This window comes from Scyliorhinus torazame, chromosome 14 (assembly GCF_047496885.1).
Source record: "Scyliorhinus torazame isolate Kashiwa2021f chromosome 14, sScyTor2.1, whole genome shotgun sequence".
In the NCBI taxonomy this organism is placed as follows: domain Eukaryota; kingdom Metazoa; phylum Chordata; class Chondrichthyes; order Carcharhiniformes; family Scyliorhinidae; genus Scyliorhinus; species Scyliorhinus torazame.
The window spans coordinates 136,309,558-136,328,075 of NC_092720.1; positions in this window are offsets into that span (position 1 = coordinate 136,309,558).

Consider the following 18,518-nt stretch of genomic DNA (forward strand, 5'->3'; position numbering starts at 1 on the left):
CAAGTTTGCCTTGAGAGGGTCAATGTTAGGGTTCGTCCGCAGGTGGCAGCCGTTCGTCGACTTCTTTGGGGAAAATAAACCGTCAGCAGAAGGGGGGGGGTGTTGGGGTTTAGTTTAACTTAGAATAGGGTGTTAGTAAAGGTGGGACCTGTGAGGGGGTGGGACCTGTGAGGGAGGAAGACGGCTTTTGCACTGCGTTTATATTTGTATGTACATTGTTTCTTCTGTTATTGTTATAAAACCATAAATACCTCAATAAAATGTTTATAAAAAAAAAAGAAAAAGAAACACAAGACTGGAGTATGATAATGTTACCATTCATAGATTCTGATGATGCTGGTGAAGCTATTGGGCTGGATTCTCTGCCGTTGGGATGCTCCATTTTGCCGGCAGCCCAGGGGTTCCCGACAGCTTGGGGCTGCCCCACAATGGGAAACCCCTTTGACCAGCCGGCGAAATAGAGCATCCCGCCGGCGTGCCGAACCAGAAATCCGGCATGGTGGGACGTATAATCCAGTCCATTGTCTTTGTTTTGGTTATGTCATTGTAATTATATAACATGGCATGTGGAATTATGAACTAAGAAACGTTTATTTTCATAGTGTAATAAATTACGTGGTTAGATAGTTGTGATGTTAAGTTTGTGTAAAGTGGATGTAAATAACCCGTCAACGTTTTTACACAATTTCTGAACTATCTCAATCCAGTTCTCAGTAGAATTTGAATGGTCTTTGGCAAACTGTTCACTTGCCTTTCTTCCAACGACTGCACCTTTTGTGATATCACCGACAAGCATTTTAAAATCAGAGTCTCTGGTCATTGACTTAGAAAGATCCCTTTGCAATTTAAGTCCTTCTGATTGACGATTCGTAATTTCCAATTTTGCATGTACTTGTTGCTTTGGTACTGTCTGTCACTGATTTTGATACGTCAGTAATATTATTTGGATCATTGTTCCTTTCACGATGAAGTTCTAACAGTTTGTTGGACTTGTTTTAAAATTCTGCATTCAACTAATTATTCTGATTTACCAGAACCTGCTTTTCTTGTTTCACCCATTTTCCAGGATACTTTATATTACTTCTGATGCTTGAAGTTCACCAAGTTTTAACTGGAGATTAATCTTTGCTAAGTTTGCTTTATCAAGTTTATCCTTTAGACATTTCAAATCCTCAGTCAAATGTTCCACTTTCCCTGACTGATTCTCAATTGTTCTTATCAGTTCCCTTTTATCATTTACAAACTCCTCTTCAATACGTGCAAGTTGCTTTTCTATGTTAATCAGGTTTTCCTTCGATTGCTTGCTATCTGCAATAAGTGTCCCATATTTCTCCACAGCAGTTTCCAAAGGTTTAAGATCACCATTATCAACTGCCTGTTGCAATACAGTTGTCATCACATTACTGGCTCCACAAACCAGAACATTACTTCAGATGAAATCTATTCCTCCAAAAGATAATTTCGGAATAATTCTCACAGTAATAAATCCATTTCAAACTTACTTCTCAAATTAACTTTACATAAAGAAACAGATTCACCCCTTCCGTTAATACCTCTTACTAATGCTTTTTCCTTCAGAAAACTCCTTGGAATACAAATTGGATCATCAGCCACCATCAATGATTGATCTGCTCCTGTATCTCTCAAAATTTTTATTGGTTTACTTATTTTGTTGGACGAGTAAGGGAACACTTCTCCCTTTGAAACAAAACATCCACAACCTCCAATAGCCTGACTTCCTTCACCACTATTCAAATAATTCTCTGAACTATCTTGAGGTCTATCATTGATTCTGAAAGAGCACGTTCCACCTGCACCACTTCTCAAGATGTCTCCTAATAACCAAAGGAAGTGAACTTTAAATTCTTCTGAAAGAATCACTTCTCTGAGGGCTTCATATGTTATCTCTATCTTTAATACCTTTATCCAATGGTCAATATGATGATGCATCGCCCTCTCAAATTCAATACAGGTTTGTAAGACTTTTTTCTTACGTTTTAAAATTTCTACCTGTACGCCCCGGGAACCAATTCATATACACTCAGGATAGCTTTCTTTACTGCATCATAATTTTTAATTTTGTTTTATAAATTTAGAGTACCCAATTCATTTTTTCGAATTAAGGGGCAATTTAGCGTGGCCAATCCACCTAGCCTGCACATCTTTGGGTTGTGTGGGGCGAAACCCACCCAAACACAGGGAGAATGTGCAAACTCCACATGGACAGTGACCCAGAGCCAGGATCGAACCTGGGACCTCGGCGCCGTGAGGTTGCAGGGCTAACCCACTGCGCCACCGTGCTGCCCCTACATCATAATTTACAGATACCTCTTCCAATAATGATGCATATAGGTCACTTGCTTTATTTACCAGTCTACTTTCTAAAAGTAATGTTCAAACGTCTTTTGGCTGTTTAAGTGAAAGGAAGAATGCTTCCACATCCTTTTCCTCAAATTTTAGAAGAGCTTGTATAAATTTAAACATTTCCCCACCATGTTCTTCTTCAACCTGCTCTAGTGTCTCTGCTTTAACTTCATGTATTTTAAGTTGAAATTTTCTCTCTCTCTCTCTTTTTCCTTGTCTTCCCTACTGAAAGAGTCCTTCCTGTTTATTCCCTATTTCCCCCTTCTTTTATCTTGCCATTATAATTTTTAATCTATGGGTGACCAATGGATATGTATCTTTAAGTCAAGCAGCAGAGAGAGTGAAGAATTCAAAAGTTACAGGAGAGAACACTCTGCTAGTTTGAACAGGAGCTTTAGGCTTTTCAGCAGCAGAGAGAGAGAGATGGGGTGGGACTCAGTTTGATTGATTGGCTGGCGGCCAATGAATTGGCCAAAAGGTCATACTCTGCCTGGTAGCACAGTGGGCTAAATAGCTGGCTTTGAAAGCAGACCAAGGCAGGTCAGCAGCGCAGGTTCATTTCCCATACCAGCTTCCCCAAACAGGCGCGGAATGTGGCGACAAGGGGCTTTTCACAGTAACTTCATTTTAAGCCTACTTGTGACAATAAGCGATTTTCATTTTCATTTCAGGTGGTGATTGAACCCTATCCCAGTGGGATTGTTCTCATAGATTATTATAGATTATCATAGAATTTACAGTGCAGAAGGAGGCCATTTGGCCCATCGAGTCTGCACCGGCTCTTGGAAAGAGCACCCGACCCAAGGTCAACACCACCACCCTATCCCCATAACCCAGTAACCCCACCCAACACTAAGGGCAATTTTGGACACTAAGGGCAATTTATCATGGCCAATCCACCTAACCTGCACATCTTTGGACTGTGGGAGGAAACCGGAGCACCCGGAGGAAACCCACGCACACACGGGGAGGACATGCAGACTCCGCACAGACAGTGACCCAAGCCGGAATCGAACCTGGGACCCTGGAGCTGTGAAGCAATTGTGCTATCCACAAGGCTACCGTCCTGCCGATTAAGAGACTTGAGGGAGTAGTTGAGTCCAAGATACAGAAAGACAAGGTCCTGCTTTCTCTCCCTCTCCAGAAAGGCTGTTAATTCTTTATTCCTGAAGCTGCAGAGAACCTGAAGGAAGGAATCTACAGAGGAACCATTACAGGCTGCAAACAAACACAAGAACCTGCTCTCTCTCTCTCTCGAAAGGCTGTGAGTGTTGAATTTCTGAAACTACAGACACATGAATGAATCAACAGTAAAATATTGAACTGAAAGAAAGGTTTGAAGAGTAAGGTGCTAAAAATCACCATCTGAAACAAAGACATTTTTTCCTTGTCCTTATGATTTTTTACTCCTTTCTTCTCTCTGTGCTTGTCTGTCTTATGTGTGTAGTGGGTTGGGGGTGGGGGTGGAGGTGGAAAGTTAAAGTGGGGAATCAGGGATTAGATAATAGTTAACCAGTTGTATTTGCTACTGTGGTAGTCTGTGTAGAGGTATTACGGTACCTGGTAATGCTGGACCACCATTGGTAGATATTGGTAGCGATTGGTCAAGCTGTATGGTAGCTACGCCCTGCAAGGCGGGGTATAAGAGCCCGTGCCGCCCCAGCAGCCTTCATTCTGTACCTGAGCTGCTGGGGGAAACATCTAGCTTATTAAAGCCTTCAGTTGGACTACAACCTCGCTTTAGTCGTCATAAGCTAGATTTAAAAGGATGGAGCTCCGAATCAAGTCTGCAACTCAGCCCCCACGCGGCGAACTCAGTGGCAATCTTCAAGCACTGGCTGGCGTGCTTGAAAGGATATCTCGGAACGGCCGAAAACACACCCACGGGAGAACAGAAAATGCAAGTCCTGCACTCGAGGGTGAGCCCGGAAATTTACACCCTCATCGAGGACGCGGAAGACTTCAATGCAGCAATAGAGCTGCTAAAAGGACATTATATCGCCTGGTAAGCCAGGTCTATGCCCAACATCTGCTAGCAACGAGGCGACAAATCCCTGGGGAATCGCTGGAAGAATTCTACCGTGCGCTCCTGGTGTTGGGGAGAAACTGCAGCTGCCCGCAAGTTTTGGCGAGCGACCACACAGAACTCTTGATCCGGGACGCTTTCGTGGCAGGTATGCTGTCCTCCCAAATCCACCAGCGATTGCTGGAAAAAGACACCCTAGGCCTCAAGGAGGCACGGGCCCTTGCAGGCTCCCTGGATGTGGCCTCCAGAAACGCCCGCGCTTACGTTCCTGACAGCACGGCAGCCCCCTGGGCAGCAGACCCCGAGACAGCCCCCATCCCTCCACAAGCTTGTGCTGCAAGGGGGCCTGGCAACCCCGGGGGGCCCTGCTACATTTGCGGGCAGGCCAAGCACCCCCGGAAGCGCTGCCCGGCCCGCGCATCCACCTGCAAGGGATGTGGTAAAAAGGACCACTTCATGGTGGTATGCCAGGCCCGTGCGGTCGCCGCGGTCTCCGGCGGCGAATGCAGACCGCCACCACAAACCTCTCCACGGTCCCCGTGCAGCCTGCGGCCGCCGCCATCTTCCTACTCCAGGGCCACGTGCGGCCCCTGGGTGCCGCCATCTTGTCCCGCGGACGCCACGTTCGATGGATGGGCGCCGCCATTTTGTGCACCCCCAGCCATGTGCGACCAATGGAAGCCGCCATCTTGGATGGACTCCCAGGACCCCAGCTCGGCTGACCGCACACCGCCCGAAGAGAACACTCAACTGCTGAGATTAGCCTCGGTGACCCTAGATCAGTTCCGGCCTCGGACACTCTCAACTGCTGCAACAACAGTACTAATTAACGGGCACGAGACGTCCTGCTTAATCGACTCTGGGAGCACGGAGAGCTCCATACACCTTGACACGGTAAGGCGCTGTTCTCTCCTCGTCCACCCCGTTAATCAAAAAATCTCCCTGGCCTCCGGTTCCCACTCAGTAGAGATAAAGGGGTTTTGTGTAGCAAACCTCACAGTCCAGGGAAGGGAGTTTAAAAATTACCGGCTCTATGTCCTTCCCCACTTCTGCACGGCCACACTCCTAGGTTTAGACTTCCAGTGTAATCTCCAAAGTCTAACTTTCAAATTCGGCGGCCCTATACCCCCCCTCACTGTCTGCAGCCTCGCGACCCTCAAGATCGATCCGCCTTCCCTGTTTGCGAACCTCACCCCGGATTGAAAACCCATCACCACCAGGAGCAGACGGTACAGTACCCAGGACCCGATCTTTATTAGGTTAGAGGTCCAAAGGCTACTGAGGGAAGGAGTCATTGAAGCTAGCAACAGACCCTGGAGTGCTCAAGAAGTGGTAGTAAAGACCGGGGAGAAGCATAGGATGGTCATCAACTACAGTCAGACCATCAACAGGTTTACACAGCTGGACGTGTACCCTCTCCCCCGCAAATCCGACCTGGTAAACAGAATAGCGCATTACAAGGTCTTCTCCACAGTGGATCTTAAGTCCGCCTATCACCAGCTCCCCATCCGCACTAGTGACCGCATATACACTGCCTTCGAGGCAGATGGGCGGCTCTATCACTTCTTAAGGGCTCCCTTCGGTGTCACTGTTGCTAACTTTTGGTTGGTTCAATTGGCTCTGTTTTATAACCTTTGCTCTCAAATCGCCAGGTATCTTTATGATACCACCACGAGGTTCAAGTCCGAGTAATGATCAATAATCCAATACAACGATTAGTAAGATTCAAATCAAAGCACATTTATTATACACAGTAATCGCAACTCATGCACAAATTCTACGTCTCAGGTACTTCTACAACTAACATGCCTACACTTAGCTTTGGACGGGCCCACCAGGTCAGGGGAACAAATGGCCTTTCGTTCGGGTCCTGAGTCTGCGGGATTCGAAGTTGGTACGGATTGGTAGCTAGGAGCGCCTATCTCGTAGCGAGCGTTGACATAAGACTTAGGATCTCTCGGCGGCGGCTGCACCAGTCACTGTCAAGGGTTGGTTCGCGTTGCTGAGTGACCCGGTCAAGAAGAATGATTTGAACTTGGGGCTTAACTATTATAGTCCCCAGGGGCTCTGTACCTGGTTCTAGGTGATTGGACTTTGTTCCAATCGCTTGGTTTGATTTCTCCAATACTGGAGCGGTTCCCTGATCGATGGGCGGTCTTGAGGTGTCCGTTAACCTCTTTTGTGTTGGCTCCTTCTGGTGCCGGGGAGTCTGGCTTAGCTTTGTTTGTCCCAAATGTTGCGATTGTTCCCGGGGATCGCTTATTAGTATGTAGATGGCTGCTACATTATTATGCAGATGGCTGCTTGTATCGATGCTGTCTGGGCTTTTGCAGAGTTTAATACACAGTAACTTGCACCTGCTGGTTTCTGCCTGTGTTGGCTGAATTTCCCTTCAGCCTTTGCTGTTCTCCATTTTAAATCGGGAGTTGGCCAACTTAGGTGGCTACATCACCAACGGGGTCTCGGTCTTCCAGCGCGAGATGGACCGAATGGTTGACCGGTACGGTTTACGGGCAACATTCCCGTATCTCTATAATGTCACCATCTGCGGCCACGACCAGCAGGACCACGACACCAACCTCCGAAAATTCCTCCAGACCGCAAAGATCCTTAACCTTACATATAACAAGGATAAATGCGTGTTTAGCACTGACCGTCTAGCCATCCTTGGCTACGTAGTGCGAAATGGAGTTATAGGCCCCGACCCGGAACGCATGCGCCCCCTTATGGAGTTCCCCTCCCTCACTGCTCCAAGGCCCTGAAGCGCTGCCTAGGGTTTTTCTCTTACTGTGCCCAGTGGGTCCCCAACTATGCGGACCCACTGGGGTCCCCTGATCCAATCCACAGCTTTTCCCCTGTCGATAGAGGCCCGCCAGGCCTTCAGCCGCATCAAAGCAGACATTGCAAAGGCCACGATGCACGCCATCGACGAGTCCCTCCCCTTCCAGGTCGAGAGCGACGCGTCTGACGTCGCTCTGGTGGCCACCCTCAACCAAGCGGGCAGACCCGTAGCCTTCTTTTCATGTACCCTCCATGCTTCCGCAATCCGCCACTCTGTCATCATATCCACATCTCCACGCTCGCAACGAGATCATGCACCGGTGCCACGCCCTCCTATTGTCCTTGATGTCGACTTTGTTGAGCTTCCTGCCACTCTGCGTCTTCCTCTCTCGCCCGTGGCCAGGCCCATTCCTCAGCCGGTGGATCCTGACCCACCCTTGAGGTTACACCCCAAATTCGTCGCCCACCTGAGAGACTTGACTTATGAGCCTGTTAGCACATTGATCTCACTGAATTGTTTTACAGTACTGTTAACGAGTTTCTTTTCTTGTCGTTCATTGTTCCAGAAGTTTGGTCTCGTCGTTTGCTGATTGCATTTGTTCTGTTATTGGTACAACCTCGTTGTTCTGTTGCACCTGACACCTTCCTCTGTATATAGTTCAGCCTCATGTACATGTTGTAAATACTGCACAAATATACTCAAATGCACTCAGTACACATTTCTATTTATTAGCATGTAGGCACATATCCTTTGTGAAAGGGGGGGATGTCATGATATCCACATCAGCATTCATGGTGCAATCACACACACACTGATGGACAGGCAGTTGGACCAACCAGCACACACATAACATCGCAGCCAATCACCAGTGAGAGCACACGCACTATAAAACAGGGAACACCACATGTTCCCGCTCATTCTACCAGGAGATAGCTCAGAGCACAGAGCTCACAGCGCGCCACTCAGACATAGACCATGTGCTGAGTGCCTCACTAGGATAGTGATAGGGCTGGGTCCACAAGTTAGCTGGTGAAGCACGTACCCAAGCCAGCAGTTAGTTGTAACCGTTGTTAAGATAATAAAACAGAGTTGTACCATCTACAGCCGTGTTGGATCATTTGTGCAGCAGAACACCCAACACGACACACTCCTCAGTCGAAAAGGACGCCCAGGCCATAGTAGAAGCTGTGCGACATTGGAGGCATTACCTGGTCGGCAGGAGATTCACTCTCCTCACTGACCAACGGTCGGTTGCTTTCATGTTCGATAATGCACAGCGGGGCAAGGTAAAAAACGATAAGATCTTGCGGTGGAGGATCAAACTCTCCACCTACAACTACGAGATCTTGTATCGTCCTGGGAAGCTAAGCGAGCCTCCTGATGCCCTGTCCTGCGGCACATGTGCCAACGCACAAGTGGACCGCCTCCGAGCCCTCCACGAGGACCTCTGCCACCTGGGGGTCATTCGCTTTTTCCACTTTATCAAGACCCGCAACCTGCCCTACTCCATCGAGGAGGTCAGGACAGCCACCAGGGACTGCCAAATCTGCGCGGAGTGCAAACCGCACTTCTACTGGCCAGAGAAAGCGCACCTGATAAAGGCTTCCCGTCCCTTTGAACGCCTCAGCATGGGCTTCAAAGGCCCCCTCCCCTCGACCGACCGCAACACGTACTTCCTGAACGTGATTGACGAGTACTCCCAGTTCTCATTCGCCATCCCCTGCCCCGACATGACCGCAACCACTGTCATCAAGGCCCTCCATAGCATCTTTGCACTGTTCGGGTTCCCCGCTTACATACATACTGATAGGGGGTCCTCCTTTATGAGCGACACAACTGCGTCAATTCCTGCTCAGCAACGGCATCGCCTCGAGCAGTACGACCAGTTACAACCCCCGGGGTAACGGACAGGTAGAGAGGGAGAACGGAACGGTCTGGAAGACTGTCCTACTGGCCCTACAGTCCAGGAATCTCCCAGTCTCCCGCTGGCAGGAAGTCCTCCCGGATGCCCTCCACTCCATCCAGTCACTGCTTTGTACCACAACCAACCAAACACCTCACGACCGTCGCCTGGTCTTCCCTAGGAAGTCCTCCTCCGGGACCTCGCTCCCGACCTGGTTGGCAGCTCCCGGACCCATCCTGCTCTGAAAACAAGTGCGGGCGCACAAGTCGGACCCGTTGGTCGAGAGGATCCATCTTCTCCACGCTAACCCCCAGTACGCCAAGTGGCGTACCCCGACTGCCGACAAGATACGGTCTCCCTACGAGACCTGGTGCCCGCCAGAGCCCCACGCACACCCCAGCCACCAGTCCCATCCTCCCTCCCGCCAGTGCACCTTACAGGACGATCGGTCCTTCCGCCGGCCCCGTCTAGGCCCCCCCACCCACCGACGCACCCTGCAGACACTCCCTTCCCAGGTCAACCGTTTTCCCACCAGCGTCATCTAGATGTGTCGAAGCTGCCACAGAGATCAAGGCCACGCCCTCGGAGTCACAGACGCCCGAGTCTCTACCGGAGTCACCACCGAAGCTTCGACGATCACAGAGGACGACCAGGGCCCCCGATCGACTGATTGCTTCATTTTAAAGTGTATAGTTAATTATGAATCATAAATTGTAAATAGTAAATAGAATTGTAAATAGTTACAAAACGCTGTACGGAGGTGTTACGGTCCCTCCATAACTATAATTTCTACCACGTTACCATGTTGTAATATCAGGCCACCGCCCCCGCCGGACTCTTTTTTAACAGGGGGTGAATGTGGTAGTCTGTGTAGAGGTATTACGGTACCTGGTAATGCTGGAACACTATTGGTCGATTTTGTATGTTTCCTATTGGTCAAGCTGTATGGTAGCTCCGCCCTGCAAGGCGGCGTATAAGAGCCCATGCCCACCCCAGCAGCCTTCATTCTGTACCTGAGCTGCTGGGGGAAACATCTAGCTTATTAAAGCCATCAGTTGGACTACAATCTCGCTTTAGTGGTCAGTGATCGTGCATCAGCTACATATGTCATTAAAGCTATTGTTATAACTAAAACGTAATTGTGTTAGGGGGCCATTCTCCAATATTGAGCCCAAGTGTTCGCGCCGTCGTGAACGGCGTCGGGTTTCACGACGGCGCGAACCGGGCCCGGATAGGACGGATTCTGACCCCACAGGGGGCCAGCACGACGCTGGAGCGGTTCACGCTGCTCCAGCCTAATTACGCAAATGGGCACCGCGCCAACACGCGAATGCGCAGTTGGGCGGCGCCAACCTACGCATGCACAGTTGGGCTGCGCCAACCTGCGAATGCGTGGGGGACTTCTTACTCGCACCAGGCCCGACCCAACATGGGGTCGGTGTTCAGGGGCCGGCCGCGCCAGAAAGTTAGCCCGGGGGGGGAGAGGCCGGCCCGCCGATCGGTGGGCCCCAATCGTGGGCCAGACCCCATCAGAGGCACCCCCTCCCCGGTGAAGGAGCCCCCCCCCACAGTCTGCCCCCCCCCCGACCGTTCCCGCAGAGTTCCCGCCGGCAGCGACCAGGAGTGAACGGCGCCGGCGGGACTCTGTCGGCGCGGCGTGGGGCTCGGAGAATCGCCCCCTTTATACTTACAAACCTGGTGATTGTAATTATTGGGCAGCTAAGGGCCAAAGATTTTTACAATATTTCTAAGAATTATTGGTTAATTCACATGTGTTGTGACTCTGGGGCATGTGGGTTGGAATTGACCGCACACTTGCCCAGGGTGGCTGAACAACTGCCTGATTAGTTACACCACCTACAAGGGATTCCCTCTCATGACTAATCTTGTGGATTACTATAATACCCATGGGTCTCATTTCCCCTTGAGCAAGCAGATCTTCTGTGTCCTATTTTGCTCCCCCCCACTTGCTCCCCCCTCTTGCTCCCCCCTCTTGCTGTCCCCCTCTTGCTGTCCCCCTCTTGCTCCCCCCCTTGCTCCACCCCCTTGCTACCCCCCTCTTGCTCCCCGTCTTGCTCCCTCCCACCCTCCTCTTGCTCCCCCACCCTCCTCTTGCTCCCCCCACTCTCCTCTTGCTCCCCCCACCCTCCTCTTGCTCCCCCACCCTCCTCTTGTTACCCCCACCCTCCTCTTGCTCCCCCACCCTCCTCTTGCTCCCCCCACTCTCCTCTTGCTCCCCCACACTCCTCTTGCTCCCCCCACCCTCCTCTTGTTACCCCCACCCTCCTCTTGCTCCCCCACCCTCCTCTTGTTACCCCCACGCTCCTCTTGCTGCCCCCTCCTCTTGCTCCCCCCACCCTCCTCTTGCTCTCCCCCACCCTCCTCTTGCTCTCCCCCACCCTCCTCTCGCTCCTCCCCACCACCCTCTTGTTCCCCCTCACCCTCCTCTTGCTCCCCCCTCCGCTTGCACCCCCACCCTCCTCTTGCTCCTCCACCCTCCTCTTGCTCCCCCCTCCTCTTGCACCCCCACCCTCCTCTTGCACCCCCACCCTCCTCTTGCTCCCCCCACCCTCCTCTTGCTACCTCCCCACCCTCCTCTTGCTCACCCAACCCTCCTCTTGCTCCCCCACCCTCCTCTTGCTCCGCCCACCCTTCTCCCCACCTCCCCCCAAACTTCCTCCCGCACATCCCCCCCAGCCTCCTCCCCACCCCCACACCCTCCTCCCCACCTCCCTCACCTACCCCACCAGCCTCTTCCTCCCCCTTCTTTTCCTCCCCCCTTCCTCTTCCTCCCCATTCCTCCTCTTCCTCCCCCCACCCTCCGCTTCCGCCCCCAACCCTCCTCTTCCTCCCCCCACCCTCCTCTTCCTCCCCCCACCTCTTCCTCCCCCACCCTCCTCTTCCTCCCCTAACCCTCCTCTTCCTCCCCCCCACCCTTCTCTTCCTCCCCCCACCTTCCTCTTCCTCCCCCCACCCTCCTCTTCCTCCCCCACCCTCCTCTTCCTCCCCCCACCCTCCTCTTCCTCCCCTCCACCCTCCTCTTCCTCCCCCTCCATCCTCCTCTTCCTTCCCCTCCAACCTCCTCTTCCTCCCCCCCCCACCCTCCTCTTCCTCCCCCCCACCCTCCTCTTGCTCCACCCCACTCTCCTCTTGCTCCTCCCCACCCTCCTCTTCCTCCCCCCCACCCTCCTCTTCCTCCCCCACCCTCCTCTTGCTCCACCCCACTCTCCTCTTGCTCCCCCCCACCCTCCTCTTCCTCCCCCCCACCCTCCTCTTCCTCCCCCCCACCCTCCTCTTGTTCCTCCCCACCCCCCTCTTGCTCCTCCCCCAACCTCCTCTTCCTCCGCCCCACCCTCCTCTTCCTCCCCCCCACCCTCCTCTTGTTCCTCCCCACCCCCCTCTTGCTCCTCCCCCAACCTCCTCTTCCTCCGCCCCACCCTCCTCTTGCTCCACCCCACTCTCCTCTTGCTCCTCCCCACCCTCCTCTTGCTCCTCCCCCACCTTCCTCTTGATCCTCCCCCACCCTCCTCTTGCTCCTCCCCCACCCTCCTCTTCCTCCCCCTCCACCCTCCCCTTCCTTCCCCTCCACTCTCCTCTTCCTCCTCCACCCTCCTCTTCCTCCCCTAACCCTCCTCTTCCTCCCACCCCACCCTCCTCTTCCGCCCACCCCACCCTCCTCTTCCTCACCCCCACCCTCCTCTTCCTCCCCCACCCTCCTCTTCCTCCCCTAACCCTCCTCTTCCTCCCCCACCCTTCTCTTCCTCCCCCCACCTTCCTCTTCCTCCCCCCACCCTACTCTTCCTCCCCCTCCACCCTCCCCTTCCTCCCCCTTCACCCTCCTCTTCCTTCCCCCCACCCTCCTCTTCCTCCCCACCCTCCTCTTCCTCCCCTAACCCTCCTCTTCCTCACCCCCCCACCCTCCTCTTCCTCCCCACCCTCCTCTTCCTCCCCCCCCACCCTCCTCTTCCTCCCCTACACCCTCCTCTTCCTCCCCCTCCAACCTCCTCTTCCCCCCCCACCCTCCTCTTCCTCCCCCCCACCCTCCTCTTGCTCCTCCCCACTCTCCTCTTGCTCCTCCCCACCCTCCTCTTGCTCCTCCCCCAACCTCCTCTTCCTCCGCCCCACCCTCCTCTTGCTCCACCCCACTCTCCTGTTGCTCCTCCACCACCCTCCTCTTGATCCTCCCCCACCCTCCTCTTGCTCCCCCTCCACTCTCCTCTTCCTCCCCCACCCTCCTCTTCCTACGCTAACCCTCCTCTTCCTCCCACCCCACCCTCCTCTTCCGCCCACCCCACCCTCCTCTTCCTCACCCCCCACCCTCCTCTTCCTCCCCCCACCCTCCTCTTCCTCCCCCCCACCCTCCTCTTCCTCCCCTCCACCCTCCTCTTCCTCCCCTCCACCCTCCTCTTCCTCCCCCTCCACCCTCCTCTTCCTTCCCCTCCAACCTCCTCTTCCTCCCCACCCTCCTCTTGCTCCACCCCACTCTCCTCTTGCTCCGCCCCACCCTCCTCTTGCTCCTCCCCCACCCTCCTCTTGATCCTCCCCCACTCTTCTCTTGCTACTCCCCCAAGCTCCTCTTGCTCCTCCCCACCCTCCTCTTGCTCCTCCTCCACCCTCCTCTTGCTCCTCCTCCACCCTCCTCTTGCTCCTCCCCCACCCTCCTCTTGCTCCTCCCCACCCTCCTTTTGCTCCTCCCCCACCCTCCTCTTGCTCCTCCCCCACTCTTCTCTTGCTACTCCCCCACGCTCCTTTTGCTCCCCCCCACCCTCCTCTTGCTCCTCCTCCACCCTCCTCTTGCTCCTCCCCCACCCTCCTCTTCCTCCCCCCCACCCTCCTCTTGCTCCACCCCACTCTCCTCTTGCTCCTCCCCACCCTCCTCTTCCTCCCCCCACCCTCCTCTTCCTCCCCCACCCTCCTCTTGCTCCACCCCACTCTCCTCTTGCTCCCCCCCACCCTCCTCTTCCTCCCCCCCACCCTCCTCTTGTTCCTCCCCACCCCCCTCTTGCTCCTCCCCCAACCTCCTCTTCCTCCGCCCCACCCTCCTCTTCCTCCCCCCCACCCTCCTCTTGCTCCACCCCACTCTCCTCTTGCTCCCCCCCACCCTCCTCTTCCTCCCCCCCACCCTCCTCTTGTCCACCCCTCTCCTCTTGCTCCTCCCCACCCTCCTCTTGCTCCTCCCCCAACCTCCTCTTCCTCCGCCCCACCCTCCTCTTGCTCCACCCCACTCTCCTCTTGCTCCTCCCCACCCTCCTCTTGCTCCTCCCCCACCCTCCTCTTGCTCCTCCCCACTCTCCTCTTGCTCCTCCCCCACCGTCCTCTCACTCCTCCCCCACCCTCCCTCCCCTTGTTCCTCCTCCACCCTCCTCTTGCTCCTCCCCCACCTTCCCAGTTCCCCTAGTGAGCCAGAGAAGACACAGCCAGAGTGAGACAGCAAAGAGTGAGTTTGGGAATTTGACTCCAGGTGGGAATTGAATCCAATCAAATCGGTAAGGCAGTTCCTTTTAAATTTCAGGAGTTTAAATTAATTTAAATTAAGCTAGTATTGTGCAGTGCAGGTTAACAAGGGCTGCCCCACCCACTCACATAACTGTTTGGCAGTTAAGTGTCAGTCACTTTAATCTACTTTGATCTAAAAGCATGTGGGGGAGGGGAGTCAACTCAGGCCAATTTAAAAAGAGCAACTTGTAACTCACTCCCAGTGAGTTCTCTCAGTGAGCCAGAGAAGACACAGCCAGAGTGGGACAGCAAAGAGTGAGTTTGGGAATTTGAATCTAGGTGGGAATTCAAAGCTTGGGGGGGAGGAGGTGCTTTTTATCCCTGGTAAGTTACTGGTAAGTAGTTTTTCTTTTCATTGTCTAATTTATTTATTTTTTCTTTCGTTTTTTGGAATTGTAGTTGTATAAGTTTACCTAAGGTTTAAGCCATGGCAGGTGATCTCAGACCCGTGTCATGCTCCTCGTGTGTTATGTGGGAACTCAGGGACACGTCCACTGTCCCTGGCTCCTTCACATGTAAGAGGTGTGTCCAGTTGCAGCTCCTGTTAGACCGCTTGACGGCTCTGGAGCTGCAGATGGACTCACTTTGGAGCATCCGCGATGCTGAGGACGTCGTGGATAGCATGTTTAGCGAGTTGGTCACACCGCAGGTGAAAGGTACTGATGAAATAGAAAATGGGTGACCAAAAGACAGAGCGAGAGTGGGAAGGCAGTGCAGGTGTCCCTGTGGTCATCTCCCTGCCAAACAGATATACCGCTTTGGATATTGTTGAGGGAGATGGCTCACCAGGGGAAGGCAGCAGCAGCCAGGTTCATGGCACCGTGGCTGGCTCTGCTGTGCAGCTGGGCAGGAAGAAGAATGGCAGGGCTATAGTGATAGGGGACTCAATCGTAAGGGGAAAAGAGAGGCGGTTCTGCGGACGCAATCGGGACTCCAGGATGGTATGTTGCCTCCCTGGTGCAAGGGTCAAGAATGTCTTGGAGCGGCTGCAGGACATTCTAGGGGGGGAGAGTGAACAGCCAGCTATCGTGGTGCACATAGGCACCAACGATATAGGTAAAAAACGGGACGAGGTCCTACAAGCTGAATTCAGGGAGTTAGGAGTTAAACTAAAAAGTAGGATCTCAAAGGTAGTAATCTCAGGACTGCTACCAGTGCCACGAGCTAGTCAGAGTAGGAATGTCAGGATAGATAGGATGAATGTGTGGCTCAAGAGATGGTGCAAGAGGGAGGGATTCAAATTCTTGGGGCATTGGAACCGGTTCTGGGGGAGATGGGACCAGTACAAACCGGACGGTCTGCACCTGGGCAGGACTGGAACCGATGTCCTGGGGGGGGGGGGGGGGGGGGCGGGGGGGGAGGGTGGTTGCTAGAGCTGTTGGGGAGGGTTTAAACTAATGTGGCAGGGGGTTGGGAACCAATGCAGGAAGTTGGAAGATAGTAAGACAGGGACAGAACCAAAAGGCAGTAAGGGGGAAAAGTGTAAGGCAGAGAAGCTATAGTCAAAAATCAAAAAGGTCGACAGTACAAGGTACAGTGACTGAGGGGAGCTCAGTTAATAGGACCAGTAATACTAAAAGGAATAAAACGGGAAGTAAAAACATTAATGGTAAGCGACGTGACAGGTTGTTACATGAAGATATGGGTTCAACGACAAGGAAAATTAGGAGAAAAGTTAAGAGGAAATATAACTTAGGAGAGGTTACTGATCGAGGTGTTAAGATTCAAAACAGAGGTAAAAAAGCCAACATAGCTGTACTTTACCTGAATGCTCGTAGTATTTGGAATAAGGTAAATGAGTTGATGGCGCAAATCATCGTGAATGACTATTATTTAGTGGCCATTATTGAAACATGGTTAAAGGATGGTCACTACTGGGAGTTAAATATCCAAGGGTATCAAACTATTCGGAAGGACAGAGTGGATGGTAAGGGAGGTGGTGTAGCTCTGTTATTTAAGGATGACATCCGGGCAATAGTAAGGGATGACATCGGTGCTATGGAGGATAAGGTTGAATCCATTTGGGTGGAAATCAGGAAGAGTAAGGCGAAAAAGTCACTGATTGGAGTCAGTCTATAGGCCCCCAAATAGTAACATTATGGTGGGACAGGCAATAAACAAAGAAATAACGGATGCATGTAGAAATGGTACAGCAGTTATCATGGGAGATTTCAATCTACATGTCGATTGGTTTAACCAGGTGGGTCAAGGCAGCCTTGGGGAGGAGTTTATAGAATGTATCCGTGGTAGTTTCCTCGAACAGTATGTAATGGAACCTACGAGGGAACAAGCGGTCCTAGATCTGGTCCTGTGTAATGAGACAGGATTGATTCAGGATCTCATAGTTAGGGATCCTCTCAGAAGTAGCGATCACAATATGGTGGAATTTAAAGTACAGATCGTGGGTGAGAAGGTAAAATGAAACACTAGTGTTTTGTGCTTAAACAAAGGAGATTACAATGGGATGAGAGGAGAACTAGCTAAGGTAGACTGGGAGCAAAGACTTTATTGTGAAACAGTTGAGGAACAGTGGAGTACCTTCCAAGCGATTTTTCACAGTGCTCAGCAAAGGTTTATACCAACAAAATGGAAGGACGGTAGAAAGAGGGAAAATCGACCGTGGATATCTCAGGAAATAAGGGAGAGCATCAAATTGAAGGAAAACGCATACAAAGTGGTAAAGATTAGTGGGAGACTAGAGGACTGGGAAATCTTTAGGGGGCAACAGAAAGCTACTAAAAAAGCTATAAAGACGAGTAAGATAGATTATGAGAGTAAACTTGCTCATAATATAAAAACAGATAGTAAAAGTTTCTACAAATATATAAAACAAAAAAGAGTGGCTGAGGTAAATATTGGTCCTTTCGAGGATGAGAAGGGAGATTTAATAATGGGAAATGAGGAAATGGCTGAGGAACTGAACAGGTTTTTGGGTCGGTCTTCACAGTGGAAGACACAAATAACATGCCGGTGACTGATGGAAATGAGGCTCTGACAGGTGAGGACCTTGAGAGGATTGTTATCACTAAGGAGGTAGTGATGGGCAAGCTAATGGGGCTAAAGGTAGACAAGTCTCCTGGCCCTGATGGAATGCATCCCAGAGTGCTAAAAGAGATGGCTAGGGTAATTGCAAATGCATTAGTGATAATTTACCAAAATTCACTAGACTCAGGGGTGGTTCCAGCGGATTGGAAATTAGCAAACGTGACACCACTGTTTAAAAAAGGAGGTAGGCAGAAAGCGGGTAATTATAGGCCAGTGAGCTTAACTTAGGTAGTAGGGAAGATGCTGGAATCTATCATCAAGGAAGAAATAGCAAGGCATCTGGATGGAAATTGTCCCATTGGGCAGACACAGCATGGGTTCATAAAGGGCAGGTTGTGCCTAACTAATTTAGTGCGGTAGATAACGGGGGTCCAATGGATGTGGTATATCTGGATTTCCAGAAAGCCTTTTACAAGGTGCCGCACAAAAGGTTGCTGCATAAGATAAAGATGCATGGCATTAAGGGGAAAGTAGTAGCATGGATAGAGGATTGGTTAATTAATAGAAAGCAAAGAGTGGGGATTCATGGCTGTTTGTCCGGTTGGCAATCAGTAGCTAGTGGTGTCCCTCAGGAATCAGTGTTGGGCCCACAATTGTTCACAATTTACATAGATGATTTGGAGTTGGGGAGCCAGGGCAATGTGTCCAAGTTTGCAGATGACACTAAGATGAGTGGTAAAGCAAAAAGTGCAGAGGATATCAGAAGTGTGCAGAGGGGTTTGGATAGGCTAAGTGAATGGGCTAGGGTCTGGCAGATGGAATACAATGTTGACAAATGTGAGGTTATCCATTTTGGGAGGAATAACAGCAAAAGGGATTATTATTTAAATGATAAAATATTAAAACATGCTGCTTTGCAGAGAGACCTGGGTGTGCTAGTGCATGAGTCGCAAAAAGTTGTT